Source organism: Trachypithecus francoisi, unplaced genomic scaffold (assembly GCF_009764315.1).
Source record: "Trachypithecus francoisi isolate TF-2019V2 unplaced genomic scaffold, Tfra_2.0 Lachesis_group6, whole genome shotgun sequence".
NCBI classification, from domain to species: domain Eukaryota; kingdom Metazoa; phylum Chordata; class Mammalia; order Primates; family Cercopithecidae; genus Trachypithecus; species Trachypithecus francoisi.
Window position 1 is genome coordinate 109,652,272 of NW_022681471.1, and position 26,504 is coordinate 109,678,775.

Consider the following 26,504-nt stretch of genomic DNA (forward strand, 5'->3'; position numbering starts at 1 on the left):
CTTTTTTTTTTTTTTCATTTTAGACAAAGTTCTGCCTGATCTACAGAACTCTAGAACATAGTTTCAAGTGATACTTCAACTGGTTTGTCAAGAGAAACACCAGAAAGAATCCTTGAGCAACTTTCTTAGACGCTGCTTTGTCGCATTTAGGAGGTTTATGATTACCTCTGAGTTACAATGGTATTCGTTCTTCATGACCAAAAGAGGGGACTGACAATGTTGAAATTTATTTGAGCTCTCTGCTCCTGAAAAGCAGTGACAGTTGAAAAATACCCCACACTTGTTTGGGAATGGGCCTCCGTCCTCATAAAGGACCTGCATGATCTGCCATATTCTGAGATAAAATCCACTTCCACCCTTCCTCGATGACTCACAAAATTTCTCTCTATCCTTCCTTATGACTCTCATAAGACTTGTTGATGACTCTCTTATTTTTACCTGCCTTTATAAAATCCCAGGCTCTCTTTCTTTTCTATGAGATGTTCCTCATTAATGAGCATGCTGTCTTTTGCAATAGCCTGAATAAAATCATCTTCTTAATTGTCCTGTATACTCTGTCATTCACAAATGTCAAGATCCAACAAAGTGTCACTTATTCTATTCCTCATGTGAGAGCGAGGGCTGCTAGGTAGAAAATAACACCTTTATTAACACGAACCATGACACTTGTCAGAAAAAATCAATACATCTCATAATAATCCCCCTAAATTTTAGACTATAAATGTTATAAAATAATTTACTGAAAATAAGTACATTGTTTTTAAATTTTGGCTTAAAATCCCTTATCTTTCCATTAATCTCCTCCACAAAAAGGAGAGGTAATTGTTACAAATAGCAGAATTTGGAAACTCACAGTGTGAAATAAGCAATGAACCATCAGGTGTGTTTGTGTTGTGTTTGTAGTGTTCTTTAACTTGTCTTGCCCCTGGTTTATTTCTAAAAGAACGACTACAAGGGCGTTTTTGAGTAAACTATTTTGCTAAAGGTTTGGTGGAAATGGAGACAGAGAGTAAAACAGAACATAGGAGAGGAAAGAAATTCAAAATAAACATGAAAAATCATGGCTCCAAAGTTGTTCCATGATCCCCACCCTAGAAGAACCCTCCCTGACTATGCTTCTCCTTCTTCCCAGTATTATCTGCCATAATACTGGGAGCTACTGGGAGCCGTCTATCAGAATAACTCTAGTCCCTTCCTTTCCTGGTTCCAGATCTTGGATCTTCTCAAAGCTCTGTCGCTTAATTTTTAAAATTGTGAAATATTACAAACACATAAAACTAGTTTAAGAGATAATTTTCAGAAAAGGTTAATCATGACTTTCATACAATATAAAAGTGAACACATGTTAAAAAATGTATTTTATACATATGCTATGAGGGAACCAGCAGATGTTATAACCGGTTCAAAGGAAAAGTCAAATTAGCACAAATTTATATGGAGTAAAGCAATGTTGAGGTAAATTGCAAATGAAGACAAAATTGTGGTTTTTTTGGGGGGTATGGAAAAAGAAGGCATTAAATTTCTATCAGAAAGACACTTTAATAGTTTGCAGAGATTTCATGTGGCAATGTAAACTTTATTTGAGGCCAGTATCTATCAGTTATCTACAGTTTATAAAGAAATGTAGAATAGCTCAAAGCAATGAACAGAGCTAGAATCTAATAGCTCAGAACAGTGACCGATAGCTGTATATTTTTTCAGTGAAATACATTTTTTCTATGATAAACACGCATGCAACCCATAAAAAGAGAGAATATTTTACTTTGTTTTAGATCTCCTTTTCATAATGAAATATAATAGATATAACTAAAAACTCAAATCCCTCTACTCCCAGTCCTCTTCCTGCCCAAAAGTTACCACTGCCCTGAATTCATTATACGTTCCATCCAAACACATTTTTGTACTTTTACTCTAAATGTAAATGCCCACAGAAGTACACCTTTAATTCTGCATTTAATGATTTAAAAAATTATATTTATAATCCCCATGCAATTTTTTTGAATCAATATTTTCAAGATAGGAATGTAAATGACAATTCAATTTTCTAATGTTAAGCCATCATTGTATTTTTGATATAAAGCACTTGATTAAAATCTTTGGTTTATTTAAAAATATATACAGGTACACCTCATTTTATTGTGTTTTTACTTTATTCCGCTTTGAAGATACTGTGTTTTTTTCACAAATTGAAGGTTTGTGGCAACTCTGTGTCAAGCAAATCTATTGGCGCCATTTTTCCAACACCATGTGCTCACTTTGTGTCTCTGTGTCACATTTAGGTAATTCTTGCAAATTTCAAACTTTTTCATGATTATCATATCTGTTATGGTGATCTGTGATCAGTGATCTTTGATGCTACTATTGTAATTGTTTTGGGGCACCACAAACCATGCACACACAAATGGCAATCTTAATTAAAGGATGTTGTGAGTGTTCTGACTGCTCCACCAACCAGCAGTTTCCCATCTCTCTCCTCCTCAGGCTTCCTCTTCTTTCAGACACAACATGTTAAAATGAGGCAAATTAATAACCCTAAAATGACCTCTGTTCAAGTGAAAGGAAGAGTCTCACGTCTCTCACACTTTAAATCAAAAGCTAAAAATGATTAAGCTTAGTGAAGTGAAGACGGCATGTCAAAAGCCAAGACAGGCTGACGCCTACGCCTCTTGTGCCAACCAACCAAGTTATGAATGCAAAGGAAAAGTTCTTAAAGGAAATTAAAGTGCTACTTCAGTGAACACATAAATGATAAGAAATTGAAGCACCTTATTGCCGATATGGAGAAGATTTTAGTGGTCTGGATATAAGATCAAACCACCTACAACATTCTGTTAAGCCAAGCCTAATCCAGAGCAAGGACATAACTCTCTTTAATTCTATGAAGACTGAGAGAGGTGAGGAAGCTGCAGAAGAAAAGTTGGAACCTAGCAGAAGTTGGGTTCATGAGGTTTATGGAAAGAAGCCAACTCCATAACATAAAAGTGTGAGGTGAAGCAGCAAGTACTCATGCAGAAGCTGCAAGTTATCTGGAAGATCTAGCTGAGATAATTGATGAAGGTGGCTACACTAAACACTAGATTTTCAGTGTAGATGAAACAGCCTTCTACTGGAAGAAGACGCTACCTAGGACTTCCTTTTTTAAAAAAAATTTTTATTTTGAGATGTAATCTCGCTCTGTTGTCCAGGCTGGAGTGCAGTGGCACGATCTTGGCTCACTGCAACCTCCTCCTCTTGGGTTCAAGTGATTCTTGTGCCTTATCCTCATGAGTAGCTGGGACTACAGGCATGCGCCACCATGCCCAGCTAAGTTTTGTATTTTTTGTACAGATGGGTTTTCACCATGTTGGCCAGGCTGGTCTCAAAGTTGATAAAGCAGTGGCAAGGTTTGAGAGGACTGACTCAAATTTTGAAAGTTCTACTGTGGGTAAAATGCTATGAAAAGCATCATATGCTACAGCAGAATCTTTCATGAAAAGAAGAGTCAATTAATGTGGCAAACTCCACTGCTGTCTTATTTTAAGAAATTGCCACAATCACCCTAACCTTCAACTACCCCACGGTCCTGATCAGTCAGCGTTGAGGCAAGACCCTCCAACACCAAAAAACTTGGTGAGGTCTCAGACAATTATTAGCTTTTTAAAGCTATGAAGTTTTGTTTGTTTGTTTGTTTTAGACAAGGTCTTGCTCTGTTGTCCAGGTTAGAATACAGTGGTATGATCATGGCTTGCTGTAGTCTCAACCTTGACCTCCTGGGCTCAAGAAATCATTTTGCCTCAGCTTCCTGAGAAGCTGGGACTGAAAGTGTGCACCACCATGCCCAGCTAATTTTTTAAAATTTTTTGTAGAGAGAAAGTCTCACTGTGTTGCCCAGGCTAGTCTCCAACTCTTGAGCTCAAGCGATTCTCTGGTCTCAACCTCCCAAGTGTTGGAATTACAGGCATGAGTCGCGACACCAGGCCTTAGGTAATTCAAAGTATGTGCATTGTTTTTTAGACACAATGCTATTGCACACTTCACGAACTGTAGTACAGGGTAAATATGTTTTATATGCACTGTAAAACCACAAAAATTATGTGACTCACTTTATTGTGCTATCTGCTTTATTACACTGGACCACAACCAAACCCATGATATTTCTGAGGTAAGCATAGCTGAATTTGATTTGCTAATATTTTAATTTCTCTGTCTATTTTCCTAAGTGTGATTTGTCTGTAATTTTTCCTTTCCCTAGTGCCATCACTGATTTTTATATGAAGGTTATACTCACTTGATGAAATGATTTGGGTGATTTCTTTCTTTTACATCCTCTGGAACTGTTTTTCTAAGAAAAAAATTACATGGTCTCTAAAGACTCGTTAGATTGTCATGTGAAAAATTTGGGGCTGGTTCTCCCTTCTCCTCAGCCTAATTACTAGGTTAACTGGTGATTCAATTTCTTAAGAGTTATAGGTATGTTTAGATTTTTAAAAATTTTTTTATTTAATTGAGTCTAATAAACTATATTTCTTTTTCAGGAATTATCAATTTTATCAGATTTTCTATTTTATTGATATAAATATGTATATAATAAACTTTTAATTATTATTCTTATTGCAGTAAAAAAGTATAACATAAAATTTACATCTTAACTATTCCTAAGTATACAGTTTAGTGGTATTAAGTATATTCACACTGTTTTGCAACCAATCTCTGGCATTTTATCTTTTAAAATTGAAAGTCTGTACTTATTAAACAACATTTCTCCATACTCTCCTCTTTCCTAGCCCTTGGCAACCACTATTCTACTTTCTGTTTCTATAAATTTGACAACTCTAGGTACATTATATAAGTGAAATCATACAGTAATTGTCTTTTTTTATGACTGGCTTATTTCACTTAGCATGATGTTTTTCACGGTTCATCCATTGTGTAGCATTGTGCCAGAATTTCCTTCCTTTTTAAGGTTGAATGATATTTCATTGTATGCATATACCATATTTTGTTTATCTGTTCATCCATTAATGGACATTTGAATTCCTTCAACCTCATGGCTATTGTGAATGCTGCTGCTTAGAACATGAGTGTGCAAATACCTCCTCAATATCCTGCTTTAAATTCTTTTGTGTATATACCCAGAGGTGGAATTGCATTTTTTAAGGAACTACCTTACTGTTTTCCATAGCAGCTGCATCATTTTACATTTCCACCAATAGTGTACAAAGGTTACAATTTTTCCATATGTTTGCCAACGCTTGTTATTTTCTTAGATGGTAGCCATCCTAATGAGTGTGAGGTGGTATCTTATTGTGGATTTCATTTGCATTTCTCTAATGATTAGTGGTTTTGAGCATATTTTCATATGCGTGTTAGCCATTTGCATGTTATCTTTGGAGAAATAGCTATTCAAGTATTTTGTTCATTTTTACATTTTGCTTTTGTTCTTTGGGTTTGCTGTTGTTGAGTTATAGGGGCTGTTTGTATAACCTGTATAGTAAGTGCTTATCAAATATATGATTTGCAAATATATTTTCCCATTCCATAGGCTGCCTTTTCACTCTGTTGATTGTGTCATTTGCTTAAAATTTCTGCCACAACTGCAGTCATGTATTCTTTGTCATGTTTAATATTGGGTATGTACCATCTTCTTTCTCTTTCTCCCTCTCCTCCCCCAAAATGATTACCTGATTAGCATGAACGTTTTTAGAGCTTTTAAAAATTTTATTAGTCTATTTATACATCCAAATTATGAGTTTGTTGATTTTTTCCATTGTTTTTTCTTTCTTTTTTTTTTTTTTGAGACAGAGTCTCGCTCTGTCGCCCAGCTGGAGTGCAGTGGCCGGATCTCAGCTCACTGCAAGCTCCGCCTCCCGGGTTTAAGCCATTCTCCTGCCTCACCTCCGAGTAGCTGGGGCTACAGGCGCCCACCACCTCGCCCGGCTATTTTTTTGTATTTTTTAGTAGAGACGGGTTTCACTGTGTTAGCCAGGAGGGTCTCGATCTCCTGACCTCGTGATCCGCCCGTCTCGGCCTCCCAAAGTGCTGGGGATTACAGGCTTGAGCCACCGCGCCCGCCTGTTTTTTCTTTTATTAATGCTTCTTTTATTTCCATCTTTCTGTTTTTGTTGTTTTTCTGTTTTTAATTCTTTACCAGGTTGCTCCGTTTATTTGCTATTTCTTCTTTTCTACTCTATTTACTTTTTAAAATATCCTTCAAGTATTTTAAGCTTTATCTTCAAATTATTAATATATACACTTTTTATTTGTGGTCCTAAATATTATATCACTCATATAAATGTGGAGTAATTTTTATTTATTCCTCCCAGGACTTGTGATTTTCTTTTTTAAGTATCAAAATCTTTAGTCTATACTGGAAATCTCTCAGGCAGTTTCCTCTAATATTGCCTAGGTCCACTGAGGTCTAGATGCATACTCTTCTATCTGTTTATCTTTCAGGACCATATATGTTTTCCATCTCTTTACTTCTGTATATGCCATTTTGAGCAATTAATTCTCACAGGTAGCTTCTAGATCATTGGTCTCTTCAGTTGCATCTAATCTGCTTTTGAACACAAACCTGTGCTTTTAGTTGGCTATATTTTTGATATTAGGAAGCTTTAAATTTAAATTTTATTTTTCCAAATCTATATTGGCTGGAACACAGCTTTTGACTTTTTAGAGGAGTTTTTGTTGTTGTTGTTGTTGTTGTGTTGTAAACCTAGTAGAGAAACAAAGTTTCCTTGTTAGTGATTTTTTTCCGAGTACTCACTTTCATGGTGGATGCATATTTTTGTGTGTCCAGGATATTTCCTGTGGTCTCATTTTCAGCTTCTTTTCTCATACAGGTCCTGGGCTTCATCTCCTATTCCTATGTGACATTATAACCAAAGACCTTGGTTTTTGTATCCAATAACGCTTTCTCAGATGGTATAAGATGTGAAGCAGTAATAGCTGAAGCAATTAGAACTGTATTTCATTTTTCATAAATTATGGAAACTGGGATGGGAAATTGCTTTCTTTTTCATGAGATAAGCTATGCATTAATCTTTTTTTTGGTGCTGTTATAGCCAGCACTCCAAGCCGATTTCAGAATTTTGTTTTTCCTTTTGCATATGCTTCATTTGTTTTCTTTTTACAATGGGATTAAAAATATCCCTTGACTTGAAATGCACCTAATATATAGAAATGATAAATACTCAGGTGATGGATATCCTAAATACCCTGGATTTATCATTACACATTGTATACATACAACAAATTATCACATGTATACCATAAATATGTACAAATATAATGTATTCAAAATTTAAAAAGCTCTCTCTCTTGAACCTACCAAAGGACTATGCAAAATTCCTGCTACTTGGTTACGCACAGCAATTAGTTGTCCCTTTTTTATATTTTCTATCTTCTAAATGAATCTTCTCCAAAGCCTTATCAAGGTAATTTTAGAAAGAATAGAACTGAAAACCTAAGTGCTAGTCTCCCACTTTCAGAACTCCCAATTTAGATTGCAACTATTCTTTAAGCTAACATTTTCTCTAATATATATTTTTCTAAATCAAGAATATGATCTGGGCCAGGCGTGGTGGCTCAAGTCTGTAATCCCAGCACTTTGGGAGGCCGAGGCGGGTGGATCACGAGGCCAGGAGATCGAGACCATCCTGGCTAACACGGTGAAACCCAGTCTCTACTAAAAATACAAAACAATTAGCCGGGCGCAGTAGTGGGCGCCTGTAGTCCCAGCTACTGGGGAGGCTGAGGTAGTGCACGGAGATTGGGCCGAGATCGGGCAGCCTGGGTGACAGAGCGAGACTCCATCTCAAAAAAAAAAAAAAAAGAAAGAAGAAAGAATATGATCTGAAGTATAGAATAGTGATTTCAATCTTGTGTGCACTGAAGAGAACACACAATGGTAGTGACAGTCTCACTATATGCTGCATTGGGAAGACACTCCTGGAACATTATCAAGCAGAACATGATTAAACTTACACCTCCAGATGGGAGTGAGGTGCTTAACTCCAGAAGAGAAACCTTACAGGCGCATGCCCATGGTTTTCGAATGCTTTGTGAGTTGCTATATGGAACATGAATTAACATGGTCTATCTTGTTCTGGAGTGCATTGTATGTTTCAATGGGTCAGTTTATAAAGATTAAAATTTTGCTAAGAAAAATAACTATCTCAAATAAAATGACTTGTCTTTGGCAGGCATCAGCTTTGGAAGAATGTTAGCAGAGGGTGGCTGACTATGTCCTGATATTCTATAGGGATTTTGGCAAGAGAAGAAGATTGAACTGGATAGCTTCTCATGTTTCTTTTAAATTAAAAATTCTTTTCTTGTATGAAGCTTCCACATTTTGAACTTCTATTATTGTGCTTAGTAGTGTGAATTGGTGGGAGATTTGTTTATGATTAAAATAGACAGGTAGCTACAGATTTTTGAGGAAATACAAGTGAAGCTAGAGAGTATAAATAGATGAGCCAGTTATCCTAATATTACTTTATCTCTGCCACTGAGTTGTTCCTTATTACTTATTCTCATTTGTTTAGGTAGATATAATATCTAGCCTGCACAAACCGAGAACAAAATTATTAATTTACATTTTTGTTATATAATAAAAATATTTTGAACTTCCAGCTTCAAACATCCATTGGTTTCTTCTATACCCAAATTAAAGCCTTGTGTTTCTGAAATGTCCCTTCTCTTTTCAATGGTAGCATGCTTTTTGCCTCACCATTATGATAGATGCATATTTATTTCTGGTTGTTGTTTTAAAGCTATATTCAAGCTTCAGCTTTGAAATGTATTTATCACCAAGAATTATAGGTTGAATTTTGTCTCCTAAATAGCCATATGTTGAAGTTCCAATATCCCAGAATGTGATCTTATTTGGAAATAGGGAAGTTGTAGATGTAATTGGTTGAGGTGAGGTCATACATACTGAAGTAGGATGGGCCACTAATATTACCAATATGATTACTACACATATAAGAAGGGAAAATTTGTACACAGACAGGCACACAGGGAATATGTCATGTGAACATGTATACAGAGATTGGAGGGTTATATCTACAAGCCAAGAAACCTCAAAGACTGCAGGCAAAACACTAGAAGCTAGGGAAAAAGCATGGAACAGATTCTCCCTCAGAGCCCTCAGAAGCAATCAACCCTGCCAACACCTTGATCTCAGACTTTCAGCCTCAAGAACTATAAATGATAAATTTCTGGTGTTTAAGCCACCCAGTTTGTGGTACTTTGTTATGGCCAGCCCTAGGAAATTACTACACCATGAGATATATAAAAAAAACCTTGACCCTACCACAAAACAGATCAGTAGGCTTTAGTCTGCAGTGTAGAAGGTACTCTCTTCTTTTCTACTAATGTTATACAATTCTAAGATAGTTTAATGTCTTAAGGATACACTGAAGTCGGGTATTTGGTAACAATTGTGCATTAATATTTTATTAGCAAATATTTCAAATAAGGGTAGTTAGTATGCACATATTAAATTGTTTTCCTTTAACCATGCATTTGAATTGTGTTCCTTGCCACTGACACATACTCAGAAAAGCTTTTAACTTTTCAGTTAGAAATGAAATGTTTTTCAGTGAAGCAGCACTTTGTCTTCATTAACAAAAACCCTCTTCAAATTTACTTCTCAAAGTAAAACTTTCAGGGAAATTGTAAACCAACCCAAACTTAGACATTTGTTGCCTAAAAGAAAATTAGGCCAAACTGAAAATAAATTAAGCTGAGTACAATCTTATAATAATAATAAATATGATTCATAGGGCAATTAAAACAAGTTTTGCCATGGGTCAAAATACTGAAAGTTTGTTCAAAAGTATCAAAAGTTTTTTTTTTTTTGTTTCTGATAGATTATTAGGCTAAAATCCAGAAGCATTTAAATTGACTTAAGCATTTGACTTCTAGTTATATTACGCTCTAGAAGAATTCTCAGTATCCTAAAGGTAGGGGATGTTTGTCATCCTTGCGTTGAGAGATTTCTGTAGTGTAAATCTTGTCTTGTAGACTATTAGATTTGCAATTTGGGGGACCACTTTCAGAAAGTAAGAGATTTGAATAAAACAAAATGGATAAAGTGCTCGGTGGGCAGAAAGATCTGGGGTCACATTCCAAATCAGCCACTTACAAGCTGCAGACAAGTTATATACATTTCTCAGCCTCAGTAAGGCAAGGAACTACCTTAAAAGACCTTAATAGTTATAAAAATTAAATGTAACATGCCTAGAACAGTTTCCAGACCAAAAAAAGAGGTAAGTATTAGTTATTATTCAGTTTACTTTTCTTCCAGCTAAACCTGATGTCACAATCCTTTCCTTCCCCCTATCCTGTCACAACTTTATTTGGACTTCATTTTTCTTCCAATATATACACTTTCTACTGTTAATTTAAAAGTGGAAAGGAATATGACTACAATCACTTCAAGGAAAAGGTTGTGTGGAGGCTGAATAATGGTACCCCAAATATATTCATGTCCAAATCCCCAGATTCTGAATGTGTTACCAAATATGGCAAAATGGACTTTGCAGGTGTGATAGGGCTTGAGATGGGGAGGTCAACCTGGATTATTTATGTAGGCCTGATATACTCACATGAGTTCTTGTAAGAGGGACACAGGAGGAGTCAGATTCAGAGGAAAAGGAGGTGATGAAAGGAGCAGAGATTGAAGATGTGCTTTGAAGATGGAGGAAGGGGCCTCAATCCAAACAATACAGACAGCACTAGAAGCTGAAAATGCCAGGAATGGATTCTCCCTTAAAGCCTACAGAAAGAACCAGCCCTACTGACGCCATAACTTTACCCCAGTGAAACTGATCGCAGACGTCGATGTACAGAACTGTAAGAGAATAAATTTGTGTTTTGTTGTAAGTACCATGACTTTGTGGTACTTGTTACAGTGGAATAAAGAAACTAATACAAGGAGAGATGAAGAAGTCATTTGAGGTCGGTATCTGTTAGTGTTATGTAACAAACCACCCTAAAACAGTGACTTAAAATACCAAGCATTTATTTAGCTCACAAGTCTTTGGGGTTGCTTTGGGTTCTGCAAATCTGGTCTGGGCTTGGCACATCTCAGCTGAACTTGCTTATGTATCTCAGGTCACTTTGCCACATCTGTGTGCTGACTGGTCTAGGGAGGCCTTAGCTTGATGAGTAGGGGAGGGGGTGGGTAGTGGCAATTATCTGTTTCACATGCTCCCCAGAAAAGCTAGCCCATGCTTGCTCACGTGGTGAATGGACAGATTTCCACAAGAGAGAACAAGGAAGAACACCTGACTTCTTGAAGTTTGGGCTCAAAATTGACACAGCATCATTTGCCCTGCTTTTGAACAAGGCATGTCACAAAGCCTGCCCAGGTTTCAGTGGTTAGTAAAATAGATTTCAATTCTCAGTGAAAGGAGCTGCAAAGTCATGTAAAGAGTGTGGATAAGGAGAGAGACAACAAATTTGAAATACTTTTGCAATGAATGTACCACACAGTCACTCTTGGAAAAACACGTATCTTGGCTTTTACCTGATTTTCTGGCCCCTGCATGTGGCCATCCCCTCAACCATTTCATAATTTTCTCTTTCTGTAGAATACCCATATGCTGACAAGCTTCTGATAAACTACTGTTAGTTTATAAAAGATCTGATTAACTAATTCACTTGACAGCATTAATAGCTATTTACCTAGTCAATATGCCTCTCAATCCCATTTATATTAACCTTTAAAAGCAAAGTGGAAAAGAATTTTTACCAAATTCCTTTTTCAATATATGATTCCAGGTTCAATAAGCCTCACCCATATGGAGTTACTAATGGAGTGTTATCTCAAGGCTTTTCTGAACTGTTTCTAATGCAGCTTAGCTAAGGACAAAAAAAGACCATATGTTGCATGCTGCTTTTTCTACGCAAGATCTTTCCTTTTTATTTCTTTACCCAGGTGTTACTTTTTAAAAAAAGAAAAAAAGAAACGATGGTATAGGCACGTACGAATGCCTATTCGAATAAAAGAAGTTATCAGGTCCATGTCATGCAAGTTGCAAAGTCCAGATGGGCTGGTGTGGCATCTGTGTTTCAATCAACTGTGAAGGTGTTTCCCCAGAATGCTTTGACAACAGCAAGACCATTAGAAGAAAGTAACTCCCCCAAGAGCCATCTGGCATAGTTTTTATTTCTTTATTTATTGTTATTGTTCTTCTTTTTACAAACACATCAAAGCCAGAAACTGAATGGCGAATGAATGAAGCTCACTATTGTCCCTGCAATTGCTGAAATCTACTCTTGAAACTTTCTAGTCTCCTAGTAAAAATGAAATAATGTGTTGAATTCATCTTTGAATTATCTGTACTTTTTCTTCTCCAGTCTCACTGCCCCTTTATTAACTTGGCTTTTTACAAATTTTATTTTAAAATTAAAATTAAATACAGTAATGTTAACATTTTATAGATTTGTGTATCCACTATCATAGTCAGGATACAACAGTTCCATCTGTATGTGATTGTTTAAGCAGCTTTATTCATAATCTCGCAAAATGGGAAGCAAACCAAACTCCCTTTAACTGGTAAATATATAAATAAATTGTGTGGCCGGACGCGGTGGCTCAAGCCTGTAATCCCAGCACTTTGGGAGGCCGAGACGGGCGGATCACGAGGTCAGGAGATCGAGACCCTCCTGGCTAACACAGTGAAACCCCTCTCTACTAAAAAATACAAAAAAATAGCCGGGCGAGGTGGCGAGCGCCTGTAGTCCCAGCTACTCGGGAGGCTGAGGCAGGAGAATGGCGTAAACCCAGGAGGCGGAGCTTGCAGTGAGCTGAGATCCGGCCACTGCACTCCAGCCTGGGCCACAGAGCAAGACTCCGTCTCAAAAAAATAAATAAATAAATAAATAAATATAAATTGTGGTACATCAATACAGTGAAATACTACTCCGCATTAAAAAGGATAAAACTACTGACACAAGCAACAACATGGATAAATATCACAAACATTATGCTGAATAAACCAAGCTAGTCTCAAAAGGTTGCATGTTGTATAATTCCATTTGTATAACATTATCACTTTTTGCCTGAACTTTTCAATTTTTCAATTCCATACTGTTTGGTTCATGTCCAGTATTGCCCCAGTTTCCACTATAGTTTCAGACCCTCAACAAATGGCCTTTTTTAAATTAAAAATCAGATCACACCAGAGATCTGCTTAAATCCCTTTAATGATTCTGTGAACTCCTGCATGTGATTTAGAAAGTTCTTCGTAATGTGGGTCTTGCCTATGTCTCCAGCCTAATCCCCTGCCTCGCCCATGGGATAACCAATGTTCTAATAATGATCACCATATTATAGTTTCTTGAATGTATCATGTTCTCCAGTTCTTCTGTGGTTTTCCCCCTTGTCTGAAACCTCCCCCAACACATCTCACCACTTACCTCATTGTGTCTGTTAGCCCTTTTTAAAATACAATTCTTTGGAAAAACTTCACTGATTCTTTTCAGGGAGATAATGGGAAGCTTAAGTTCTGTGTCTGTGATTATAGAGGTGGTTTAAAAAGGCATCTGCCTATGAATCTATTAAAATGATCTGGAAGAGTTAGCATTGGCAGGTGCAAAGGCTTTCTAAGGCAAAGTGAATTTCAGTTTCTTCATTTAAAGCTTCCAGAGAGCATAGTTTAGGTCTCTGCCCACGTTTACAAATGGAATACACTGAGGAGGCATAAACACTTACTAAAACCCTTGTAGGAGCACATTTTGCCTGCCAGCAACTCTTTGCCAAGCAAACATTTTGAAAACACTTGGACAATCCTGGCTGCCCCAGTGTTTTCATAATATTTCCATCGGCAGTCACAGAAGCCGTGCAGAAGAGAGTGGTCAACAGGAAAGCTTGAAATGGAAGAGGTTCAGTGCAGCTGCTGAGTTGTGAAAATGTATGCAAAAGCATATGGCTGTCTTTAGGGCCTTAAGGCAACATTTTCATTTATTTATTTATTTATTTATTTTTATCCTGCAAAGATCAAAACACAGGATTCCATTTCACAAGATGTTCTTGTAAGCAAACTCTTCACTTTCAAAGAGTGTATAAATAGCATGACATAAATATTTGTTTACCTAAAATGTTTTATTGAGAAATAAAAATTCTGGTATAACTTGGCCTGTTGGTCATCATGAATTTCTAATAATCTCTTTGGCATTCTTGCCTTCTATGTGTCTACCTTTATTTGGGAGGATGTAACATTTAATTTTCTCCCATTTAAGCTGAATTGCAGAAGGATATCTAGGTGAAAAATACTCAGAACTTGATGCTGGTGCAGAATGCTGCAATTTGCTTACTTGAGTATAAATGCTGAGCTTTCACACTTCTATATAGTCAGCTATGTTTTGCGTTTAATTCAAGTATTGAATTATATCTAAAAATATCTCCACTGTTAAGGTACCAAATCTGCAGGCTATTCTTCTTATTACACATTGAAACTGTGTTGGTTTAACCATCAAGGATAAATCCTCTGCAGTGTGTCCCTTTATGCAGGTAAGAAATTCCCCCATGGTTTTCCTGTTCTTCATGTTAGGAAAAGTCAGATTTTCTGTCACAGGCAAGAAATCTTCTCCAGACATAAGGGGATTTAAATTACGACAGTTTTTACCTCCCTGTTAGGTACCCCACTTGAAAAACACGGTGTAATATAAAGGTCTAATTTCCACTTCGGGTTCGGCACTTCTCTTAGAACACTAGTCCTTGGAATATTTCACCCCCAAAATACTCTGTGATCAAATAAATTTAGGAAATTTTGCAGCCGTGTCATACCTTGGTTCTTGTAGATTCTCAATTCTCATGAACATGCTAAAGCCCTAATTAGCAGGGCATAAAGATGGCTCTTTTTTCACTTGCTTAATCCAGTGTTTCCAAACTTATTTGACAGTGGAATCAATTTTTAACATGTAACACATTATCATGCTAAGGAACACTTCTTGGGGAATGTGGTGTTAAAACGTTGATAGAATTTTTAATATGATGAAGACATCATCTAAATGCCTCTTCTATAATGCCTAGTGGCAGTTGCTAGTTCTCCAAAATTAAAAATAAATGAACAAACAAAGCAACCAAAAAGGAAATAACTAACCAAAACGCTCACTTTTTTAGGTATGATACATCTAATAATATTTAAAGCTTCTGAGCCATTGGCAGCCTAGGATTGTAAAGCAGATTGGGATCTGAAAGGTGTGCTAAACTAGTCCACCTTTTTCAGACACAGATGGGAAAACAGCAAACATGGTAAGGTCCGACAGCCAGTGAGCAACAAGCTGGTGTATTAGTACATTCTCATGCTGCTATGAAGAAATACCCAAGACTGGGTAATTTATATTTATTTTAAAATTTTTACTTTAAGTTCCTATACACATGCGCAGAATGTGCAGGTTTGTTACATAGGTATCCATGTGCCATGGTGGTTTGCTGCACCTATCAACCCATCACCTAGGTTTTAAGCCCTGCATGAATTAGGTATTTGTCCTAATGCTCTCCCTCCCCTCACACCCCACTCCCCAACAGGCCCTGGTGTGTGATGTTCCCCTCCCTGTGTCCATGTGTTCTCATTGTTCAACTCCCACTTATGAGTGAGAACATGCAGTATTAGGTTTTCTGTTCCTGTGATAGTTTGCTGAGGATGATGGCTTCCAGCTTCATCCATGTCCCTGCAAAGGACATGATCTCATTCTTCTTCATGGCTGCATAGTATTTCATGGTGTACATGTACCACATTTTCTTTATCTAAGACTCAGTAATATTATAAACAAAATAGGTTTAATTGACTCACAGTTTCGCATGGCTGGGGAGACCTCAGGAAACTCACATTCATGATGGAAGTGAAGGCGAAGAAAGGCACGTTCTTCACAGGGCAGCAGGAAGGAGAGAAATTCCGAGCAAAGGGGGAAAAGCCCCTTATAAAAAGATGAGATCTCATGAGAATTCACTCACTATCACAAGAACAGCATGGTGGTAACTGCCCCATGATTCAATCACCTCCCACCGAGTCCCTCCCCTGCACATGGAGATTATGGGAAGTACAATTCAATATGAGATTGGGGGGGGGGGAGACACTGCCAAACCATATCAGCTGGGAAAAGAAATTAAAATGTCTGCATTTCTGATTCCCAATCCATCATTCTTTTAATTCACAAAATAAAGGCCTGACTTAGATGTTGAGAAATTAAAGTGATTGTTAGTAATTGAATACCATTCTTATGATCTGCCCAACACAATCTGTAATCCTTTATCTCAAACTTCTAAGCAAGGATATCCTAGCATCTTTTAATTGCAAGTTTTACTATAATAGTTCATTTCAGGAAACATTTATGAATTACCTACTTAGTACAAAAATGTGTATCATGTCCCCTGTAGAGATGTTTTAAACTCCATGAGACTTAGACATATATGTGATTGTATATATGTGGGGAGGGGGTATGTGTGTCTGTGTGTGTATGTTCCTAACACATTTCTAAGTAAAAATGATTATATAGTCCTTAATACTTTCTGGCAGAAAGAAGGTTTGTGTACATTCCAATGCATAAATTAACAAATAACTTTTTAAAAAACAAAAGGAGGAAGCTATCCTAAAAGACCTCAGGAAGCTCACTTTGAATAGTTTCCCCAGAGTGAGATGTGCAGCCTCATGCCCCAGACCTATTTCTCCAAACTGGTGGAGGATGGTGCTATTAGTACTCCCCGGTTTTAAATTGACTAATGTAATTGATTAGCCTCCAGTAAGCACTGGCATTCTATCTCCTTTCCTTTCCTCATGTGAGGCTGTATTCCTTACTGTGTCTGCTCTGATATTCTTCCTGAAAAGTATTGTCCCGAAGTCTGAATTGGAGATGTGGGAATTAGAAGCAGGACCAGAGATCTTAGGTTCATTTGGCCGGCATATCTTAGCTTCATTGACCAAAGACTTTTTCAGAAATAAAGGTGATATTTTGTCAAAATAAAGGAAAAGATAATCAAGGTAAAAGATAAAAATCTCTATGTCTAGAATTGAGAAGCCAAAAACGTTTTCAGCACTGTGGAGATTTGCCACAATTTAAGGCTTGAATATAGAGAGCCAAATCTCTCAGAGCTAAAAAGTTTTGCAAATATCATCTTCTGGTTTAAGAACCATTTTGTCAAATCATGTAGACAGGAGCTGAACACATTTTGGGATCAGTGCTGCTCAAAATTTAACGTGCAATTGGACCACCTGGGGATCTTGTTAAACTGAAGATACTGATCTTAGAGGTCAGAGGTTGGGCCATTTTTAACAAGCTCCCAAGTGATGGTAATGGGGCTGGACCACGCTTTGAGTAGCAAGGTAGTGCCTAGAGAAGAGGAACAACTGGTTGCAATAAAGAGAAGGAGCTTCACGATTAGCTCTTGAATTTTCACAGCTGTTCTTAAGGTGAAGCAACTCTTAGTGCTTTTTCAGGCCTTGGTATTTTGCAAGTCTCCCAACTGCAAGCATCACATGTAAACAGAACTACAGAAATGCAGCCTGTCGGAGCAAAGACGTGTGGATTGAAGGGCTGAAAACAAAACAAAACATAAAGCAAGTCTTGTGGGACCAGGGCCAGGGCTGCCTGGGTCCCAGACCACAGTGTTGACCTTCCTTTGCACTAGTAGGTTGCCATTTATGACATCTCTCTTTCTTCTCTCCAACACAGGTCTTTACATTAATTTAAAACAGGATTGTGTGTGTGTGTGTGTGTGTGTGTGTGCATAGGGAAAACATGAGATGGGCTTACCTGTTTCTTTGAAATCTCCCAAAGGGTTTGTGAAGGTATATTTCAGAAGATTTTGAAGTCCTGGAAGCAGAGGGATGGAAAAATGGGTAAGAAGGGAGGAATGTGTGAAAAGGATTTTTTTAAGTAGCAAGAAGGACATAGTAGACTGGAGACTCAAGTCAGAACATAAGTTTAAGGTAAGATGTGAGCTGTCAATGGAAAGTGGCATGTTTGTTTAGACTTGGTGTCAGGGAATCAGAAATATTCCTTTCAACGGTTTGATACTATATGTTACACAGCAACTCAAGTTTTCTGCCTGTTTATTTTATTCTCTATCAGAAGTAGTATGCAAATATATGGAGTTTTTATTTCCTTTAATGCTCTTGGATATTTGGATAAAAAGGCATCATCAAGTATTTTTATGATTATAAGCTCATATTCAATGCTCTGTGGTAGAATATCATTAGTAGAATAGAACACCCTCAATAAGTCACCTCCAAAATAGTTTTTTTTTTTTCTTGGAAAATGCTTGTTTTTCAGCATGGAACTGAAAATATCAAAATTTAAAAAGGCTCTCCAGAATTCAAATGAAATAGAATGTAGTTATTTGCCTTCCCTATGGCAGACAGTGTTATTAGTAATGAAAAGATAGAGAAACATTTGGCGGCATTATGTAAGGACCGAGTCTAATACTGCCAGAGCCAATTAGTTGCAAGTTAACTTAAAAGGTAAGGGGTAAGGGTGGTGGTGGATGTAACTTTTAAAAAGATCTATTTTCATGTATATTTACATACATTCTCTTATTTTTAGCATCCTTCATTTTTTGGATATGCATTTTCCAAAGCATGTTTACCAACTCAAAGCCGAAATCATGTTTAAAAATATCAATGTAAATTAAGGCAGCAGTGTTTTGTCCCCTTCCATTTATGTTGTGCAGAAAAACAGACTTCTGTGTGGTGTAAGCGTGTTCCGATTAAAGCTTTAAATTGGTGGCTAGTAGCCCAGTTATAAAAAACTTGGCTGCCTGCTGCTCCTTGGTAATGTGTTCTACAGGCTGTTGTTTTCTGCTGATCGCCTATTTACAGTGATTTACTCCAAATACGTGGGCGTCTTAAGTATATGGGTGTTGTCCAAAAAAAAGTCAGTTTATTCTAAATGATGAAATGAAAGGCAACACACAATAGCTTCTGTTGATCCCCTACTAATTCTCAAATTGAAAAAAGGCCTTCCATAGAGTCTTGGAGGCCAACAGAAGAACTAGATAAGAGGAAGGGAATCAGTTGCAAGAAAATGGTCATGTAAAAAGGGCCCTCTGCACAGCCACTGTTGGCACAGCACTGATGTGAGCAGAGGAAAAGAGGTAGATAAAGCCTGAACCTTTAAGAAATTTATAAATCAAGTTCATGAGGCTGAACACCATCCAAACAAACTGATGAGCTCAACTGCAAAGCAGAATAAAAAACTATGCTGAATCAATTTAATACAGTATGCCACAAGGTAAGAGGCTCAAGATAAGGCAACACTTCTTTCTAGGATTAAACAATTACGCCATTAGAATGAAAAAGCCTGTGGTGATTCTAATTAAGACTTCTTTCCACTTCTATAGATCCATTAATGGGGGCATTTGAGGTTAGTATTTTAAATTATTTATGAGTTTACCTAGTTATATCCTAGTTGAACATCAAGTATTCAATTTTATTGAGCATAAAGTGTGACAAGCACTGTACTATGTCAGAGGTTTATATGGTTAAAAAATAAATGTTTCTTCACAGGCATAAGCTCCAAATATACAGAGATGAGGGAGGGACAGATGTGAAAATATAACTACAAACTAACAGGATACTGATTATCATATAAAAATGAAGAAAAATGATATATGAGCATATAGGACCATTATCAAGCATACTCAAGTGATCCAGGACAGGATTCTCAGAGATGGTTACATGAGGGATTTTTGACAAATGCTTCAAGAAATCCAAGCACACAATGAATATGGGACTGCTGATTTTTTACTATAAGTCTATCAGAAAACAATTAATGTTATTTTGCCATGACATTCTTTTAATGATTCTATGCTAGCTTTGTGTGATTACTTTTGTTACATTTTAAATTATCATAAATAGTTCATTTAGTAATTGTTCCCAGAATTTTGCCATGACTTGAGTTTAAGGCTATTGATCGATAATATGAAAACTGACCATTTTCTAGTTCTAGTCTTTTTGATACTTTATGTGTATCTTTCCAGCTTCGATGCAGTGAACTGACAATGCCAAGTATTTTAAGCAGAAAAAGGTTTAATATAAAGACTTAAGGTTTTAAATATGGGGGACTGAAAGTCAGCATCTGACACTAGACACATCATAGCTGAGATCCAAAGATGAGGAAGATGCTGTTGGTGTCATATCTTCTGTGTCACATCTGTATCTCATGTCTGGGAGTTAATGACTTGTCATGGGAACCCTGAGTCAGGCCACAAACAGATATATCTTTATGAATGCTTTGCTAGCAGTTACAGCAGCTGTAGCAGGAAAATGGCCTCCAAGCAATTTGATCTTCAGAGTGGGGCTCCCTGGTAGAACCTAATTGCCATTTAGAGGCCTAGCTTGAAGAGAGTCAGATAATGTAGTTTTTAGCCTTCTACATTGTGTTATATGAAAGTACGTAGAAAAGAATGGGAATAAATGACAACTACCAATGAACTGTATTAATCTCACTTGTATTCCTCAAAGGTTACTAACACTTATCCAGAATTCCATCAGCTTTGACAACGAATTATCTAACTACATTTACTCTAACGACAATTTATTTTATTATCACTAAATTGATTTACTCATTAAATATGTGTTTACTAAACACTCAGCACCAGGCAAGCACTCAGTTGTTGAGGATACAGCTGTGTACCAAGTGGACTATGTTCTCTGCCCTCAAGGAACTTACAGTCTAGAGGAGAAGACAGGCTAAAAGAAATGATCACCTCCAAAAGGTATACTTGAAATTATTGTAGGAAAAAGTATGAAAAAATATATACTTGAAATTATTGTAGGAAAAAGTAGGAGATAAGACATCAAAACACAAGAGTGTAATTTTGGTTTGGATGGCAAGAAAAGTTTGTTTGTTTTCACAGAAAGTTTTCAAAGCTTTGAACATAGCCAGGAGATGAACTGAGGAAGAGTCTTATAGGTGAAGAGAAAAACAGCAAAGGCTGGAGACAAGAAGGATCCTGGAACCTCCATGGAATTATAAAAAGCCCAGTGACTAAAGGAGGGTGGAAAGTCTTCCCAGAACATGAGGAGTTTATGTTTTTTTTGTTTGCTTGTTTAATTGTGACAAAGCACACATAGCCCAAAATTTATCATATTAACCATTTAAAAAATATTCCCTTTTTTAGGGATGAAAAAGGAGGTCAAGGTTGCTAAATAGAGATGCTGGATGTTCAGGTCTCCTCAGAAAGAAGAACCAAAGTTACAAATGAATAATTATAATTTGAATAGCATAGCAAGCAGAGAGTGCTGGAGCATAGCAGAGAACTCATGGGAAGAAGCTGGGACACAGAAAAGGAATCAAGAGCTGACAGAGATCAGCCAGGAATGCTGAGTAACTAGGTGTTTCATTGAAAGGGTAGGTGGGAGTGTTTTGGCTCCTCTTACCCCTGTGGCAGACCACTGGTATCTGAACTGTTGGAGAGCTCCTCTGCCTTTGCAAACAGAATAGAGAACCAGGAAATAAAGCCACATACCTACACCTGATCTTCAACAAAGTCGACAAAAACAATTACTGGGGAAAGAACACCCTATTCAATAAATGGTGCTGGGAAAATTGGATGGCCATATGCAGAAGAATGAAACTGGACCACTATCTCTCACCATATACAAAAATATCAAAATGGATTAAAGACTTAAATGTGAGACCTGAAACTATAACAATTCTAGAGAAAAATGTAGGAAAAATTCTTCTGGACATAGGCCTAGACAAAGAATTCATGACTAAGACCTCAAAAGCAAATGCAACAGAAATAAAAATATACAGATGGGACTTAATTAAACTAAAAAAGCTGTACAGAAAAAATCAATAGTGTGAACAGACAACCTACAGAATGGGAGAAAATATTTCCAAATTATGCATCTGACAAAGGGCTAATATCCAGAATCTACAAGGAACTCAAACAATTCAATGAGAAAAAACAACCCTATTAAAAAGTAGGCAAGGACATGAACAGACACTTCTGAAAACATATATGTGACCAACAAACATAGAAAAATATTCTGTATCACTGATCATTAGAGTAATGTAAATCAAAGCCACAATGAGATACTATCTCATACCAGTCAGAATGGTTATTAATAAGTAACAACAAAAAAAGCAGATGTTGGTAAGAATGTGGAGAAAAGAGAAAGATTACAAACTGTGGGTCACAGCACCTGCCCCCCCCCCACCCAGTCCCACGCTGATCACACTGAGTGACTGCTGACCTGCATCTGTCTGGGGTGGAGCCCCAGAAGACAATTAAAAGCCCTTGGGCCACAATCACTGCTAAAGTCCCTTCCTCTGCTGTCTTTGTTGAGGAGGAAACATAAACCCTGAGATCACCCCAGAACTGTGGTGGGCAGCTGGGAGTGACAACCTGCAATCTACAGCCAGCATTCAAGAGGGAGAGGAGCCCACACTTTCAAGACATTGAGAGAGAGCATGGCTGCAATTGCGAGGATACATAGGGGAGCCACATGACTGAGGAAGAGCCTACCAACTGACCACTACGCCTAAGCACCCCCTACAGGATCATGTCCCAAACCTCCAACACCAAAAATACCTTGCTAACATACCCTTCTGTGAAGCCAGAAAACAAGTCAGCTACAAAATAATGACCCTGCACATAGCCTTAGCCCTGTGAAAACATCTAATAAACAAGTCTACTGACTGTTCTCAATCTACACTGCAGTTAAAGAAACACCCACATGCAGAGATGAGAAACAACCAATGCAAGTACTCCAGTAACTCCAATGACCAGAGTGTCCTATGTCCTCCCCAGAATCACAGTAGTTATCCAGCAAGGGTTCTTAACCAGGCTGAGCTGACTGAAATGACAGAAATAGAATTCAGAATATGGACATGAATGAAGATCATCAAGATTCTTAACAGCAAAACCCAATGCAAAGAAACTAAGGATCACCATAACACGGTACAGGAGCTGACAAATTATATAGCCAGTATAAAAAAGAACCTAACTGATTTGATAGAGCTGAAAAACACACTATAATAATTTCAGAGAGTAATTACAAGTGTTAGCAGTAGAATATACCAAGCTGAGGAAACAATCTTGGAACTTGAAGACTGGCTCTTACTTCTCTCTGAAATAAGACAGTCAGACAAAAAGAAAACAGAACAAAAAGGAATAAACAAAACCTCTGAGAAATACGGGATTACATAAAGCGGCCAAATCTACCAATCGCTGGCATCTCTGACAGTGACAGGGAAAAAGCTAACGACATGGAAAACATTTCCGAATGTCATCATGAAAACTCCCCCAACCTGCTAGAGAGGCCAACAGTCAAATTCAGGAAATACAGAGAACCCCCGAAAGATTCTACACAAGATCATCCCCAAGACACATATAATCATCAGATTTTCCAAGGTCAAAATGAAAGAATATTAAAGGCAACTTGAGAGAAAGGGCGGGTCACCTACAAGGGGAACCCCATCAAGCTAATGGTGGCCCTCTTGGCAGAAAGCCAGAAGAGACTGGGAGCTTATATTAAACATTCATAAAGAAAGTTCTTCAACCAAGATTTTCATGTCCAGCCAAACTAAGATTCATCAGTAAAAGAGAAATAAGATATTTTTCAGATAAGCACATGCTGAGGGAGTTTGTTACCACTAGAATTTTCTTATGAGAGATCTTGAAAGGAGCACTAAATATGGAAAAGAAAGACCATTACCAGCCAATACAAAAACACACTTAAGTACACACAGACCAGTTACATTACAAAGCAGCCACACAAACAAGCCAGGATAATAACCAGCTAACGACACAATGACAGAATCGAACCCACATAAATCAATACTAACAACTGAATGTAAATGGGCTAAATGCCCCATTTAAAAGGCACAGAGTGGCAGGCTGAATAAGGAAGCAAGGCCCAATAGTATACTGTCTTCAAGAGACCCATTTCAGATGTAATGACTCCTGTAGGCTCAAAATAAAAGGATGGAGGAAAATCTACCAAGCAAATGGAAATCAGATAAAAGCAGGAGTTGCACTCCTAATTTCAGATAAAACAGACTTTAAACCTACAAAGATAACAAAATTGGGAGTGGAAGTTAGTTCAACCATGTGGAAAGCAGTGTGGCAATTCCTCAAAGAGCTAAAAACAGAACTACCATTTGACCCAGCAATCCCATTACTGGGTATATATCCAAAGGAATATAAATCATTCTACCATAAAGGCACATACACAAAAATGTTCATTGCAGCACTATTCACAATAGCAAAGACATGGAATCAATGTAAATGTCCATACATAGCAGAGTGTATAAGGAAAATGTGGTATATACACACCATGGAATACTATGCAGCCATGAAAAAGAAATGAGATTATGTCTTTTTTTTTTTTTGAGACGGAGTCTCACTCTGTCACTCAGACTGGAGTGCAGTGGCATGATCTCGGCTCACTGCAACCTCCGTCTCCTGGTTCAAGCAATTCTCCTGCCTCAGCTTCTCGAGTAGCTGGGACTACAGGCATCTGCCACCACGCCTGGCTAATTTTTTTGTATTTTTAGTAGAGACTGGGTTTCACCGTGTTAGCCAGGATGGTCTCAATTTCCTGACCGGATGATCCGACCTCGTGATCTGCCCGCCTCTGCCGCCTCCCAAAGTGCTGGGATTACAGGCATGAGCCACCATGCCCAGCTGAGATTATGTCTTTTGCAGGAACGTGGATGGAGCTGGAGGCCATTATCCTTAGCAAAGTAACACAGGAACAGGAAACCAAATACCAGCTGGGTACAGTGGCTCCTGCATGTAATCTCAGCACTTTGGGAGGCTGAGGTAGGTGGATCACTGGAGCCCAGGAGTTTGAGTCCAGCCTGGACAATATGGCGAAACCCCGACTCTACAAAAAACACAAAAATTAGCGAGGCCTAGTGGTGTGCACCTGTACTCCCAGCTACTCAAGAGGCTGAGGTGGGAGGATCACCTGAGCCCGGGAGGTCAGGACTTCAGTTAGCTGTGTTTGTGCCACTGTACTCTAGCTTGGGAGACAGAGTGAGACTGTTTTTTAAAAAGAAAGAAAACCAAATACTGCATATTCTCACTTATAAGTGGGACCTAAATGATGAGAACACATGAACACAGGAGAAAAACAGACACTGGAGCCTACTTGACGGTAGACCGTGGGAGGAGGGAAAGGATCAGAAAAAATAACTATTTCGGTACTAGACTCAGTACCTGGGTGACAAAATAATCTGTACAGCAAACCCCTGTGACACAGAGTTTAGCTATAAAACAGACCTACAGGTGTACATCTCAACCTAAAATAAAAGTTAGAAAAAATAAACTGTTGGAATGCAAGTTAGTACAATCTCTATGGAAAACAGTATAGAGATTTCTTGAAAAACTAAAACTAGAACTACCATTTGATTCAGCAGTCCCCCTACTGGGTATCTACTTAAGGAAGAGAAATCATTATATCACAAAGATACCTGAACTCATATGTTTAACAAACCTAAGTGTTTATCAGGGGAGGAATGGATAAAGAAAATATGGTCTATATACACCATTAAATGCTACTCAGTCATAAAAAAGAATGAAATCAGCCACATAGATGAAACTGCAAGCCATTATCTTAAGTGAAACAACTCACAAAAAGACAGACAAATACCACATGTTCTCACTTATAAGTGGGAGCTACATAATGCATGCACATGAACATAGAGAGTGGAACAATAGACATTGGAGACTCAGAAGGGTGGGAGTACAGGTGGGGTTGAGTGGGTAAGGGATAAGGAATTACCTAATGGATACACTGTACACTATTTGGATGACAGTAACACTAAACAATATATCCATGTAACAAAACTACATTTGTAAAAACAAAAAACATTTTTTTAATTACAAAAAAGTTAAAGGTGGGGGTCTCACTATATTGCCCAGGCTGGAGCGCAGAAGCTATTTACAGGGGCAATCACAGCACACAGTTTAAGCACATTCATGTTCTTGTGCAACTAATCTCCAGAACTCTTTTCATTTTGCAAAAGTAAAACTGTATACCTAGTAACTCCCCATTTTTCCCGCTCCCCAGCCTCTGACAGCCACCTTTCTACTTTGTCTCTATGAATTTGATACTCTAGATACCTCATATGAGTGGAATCATATAGAATTTTCCCTTTTGTGACTGGCTTATTTCACTTAGCATAATGTCATCAAGTTTTCTCCATATTGTAGCATGTGTCAGAATTTCATTCTAAGGCTGAATAATATTCTATTGTATGTATATACCATATTTTGTTTATCCATTTATCTTTTGATAAACACTTGGGTTGCTTCTACTTTTTAGCTATTGTGAGAACTACTACTATCAATATGATTATACAAATAATCTCTTTGAGACTTAACTTTCAATTCTTTTGGGTATGTACCCAGAAATGGAATTTCTGGATTGTATGGTAATTTTATTTTTTAATTTTTGGAGGAATTGCCATACTATTTTCCATAACTTTCCCACCCATTTTACTTTCCCACCAGTAGTGCAGAAGGGTTCTAGTTTTTCTACCTCCTCATTGACATT

At 37.6% G+C, this 26,504-nt stretch overlaps 1 long non-coding RNA gene across 1 annotated transcript; it reads right to left on the minus strand.

The window, feature by feature from the left end:
- Positions 1-2,181: 2,181 nt before the first annotated feature.
- LOC117078334 lies at positions 2,182-26,277 on the minus strand. The gene is made up of 4 exons (XR_004434974.1): positions 26,267-26,277; positions 20,238-20,242; positions 11,274-11,280; positions 2,182-2,262 (listed from the first exon to the last, which is right to left on the minus strand). It is a non-coding gene; the product is annotated as an uncharacterized LOC117078334 (long non-coding RNA).
- Between the last annotated feature and the right edge of the window lie 227 nt (positions 26,278-26,504).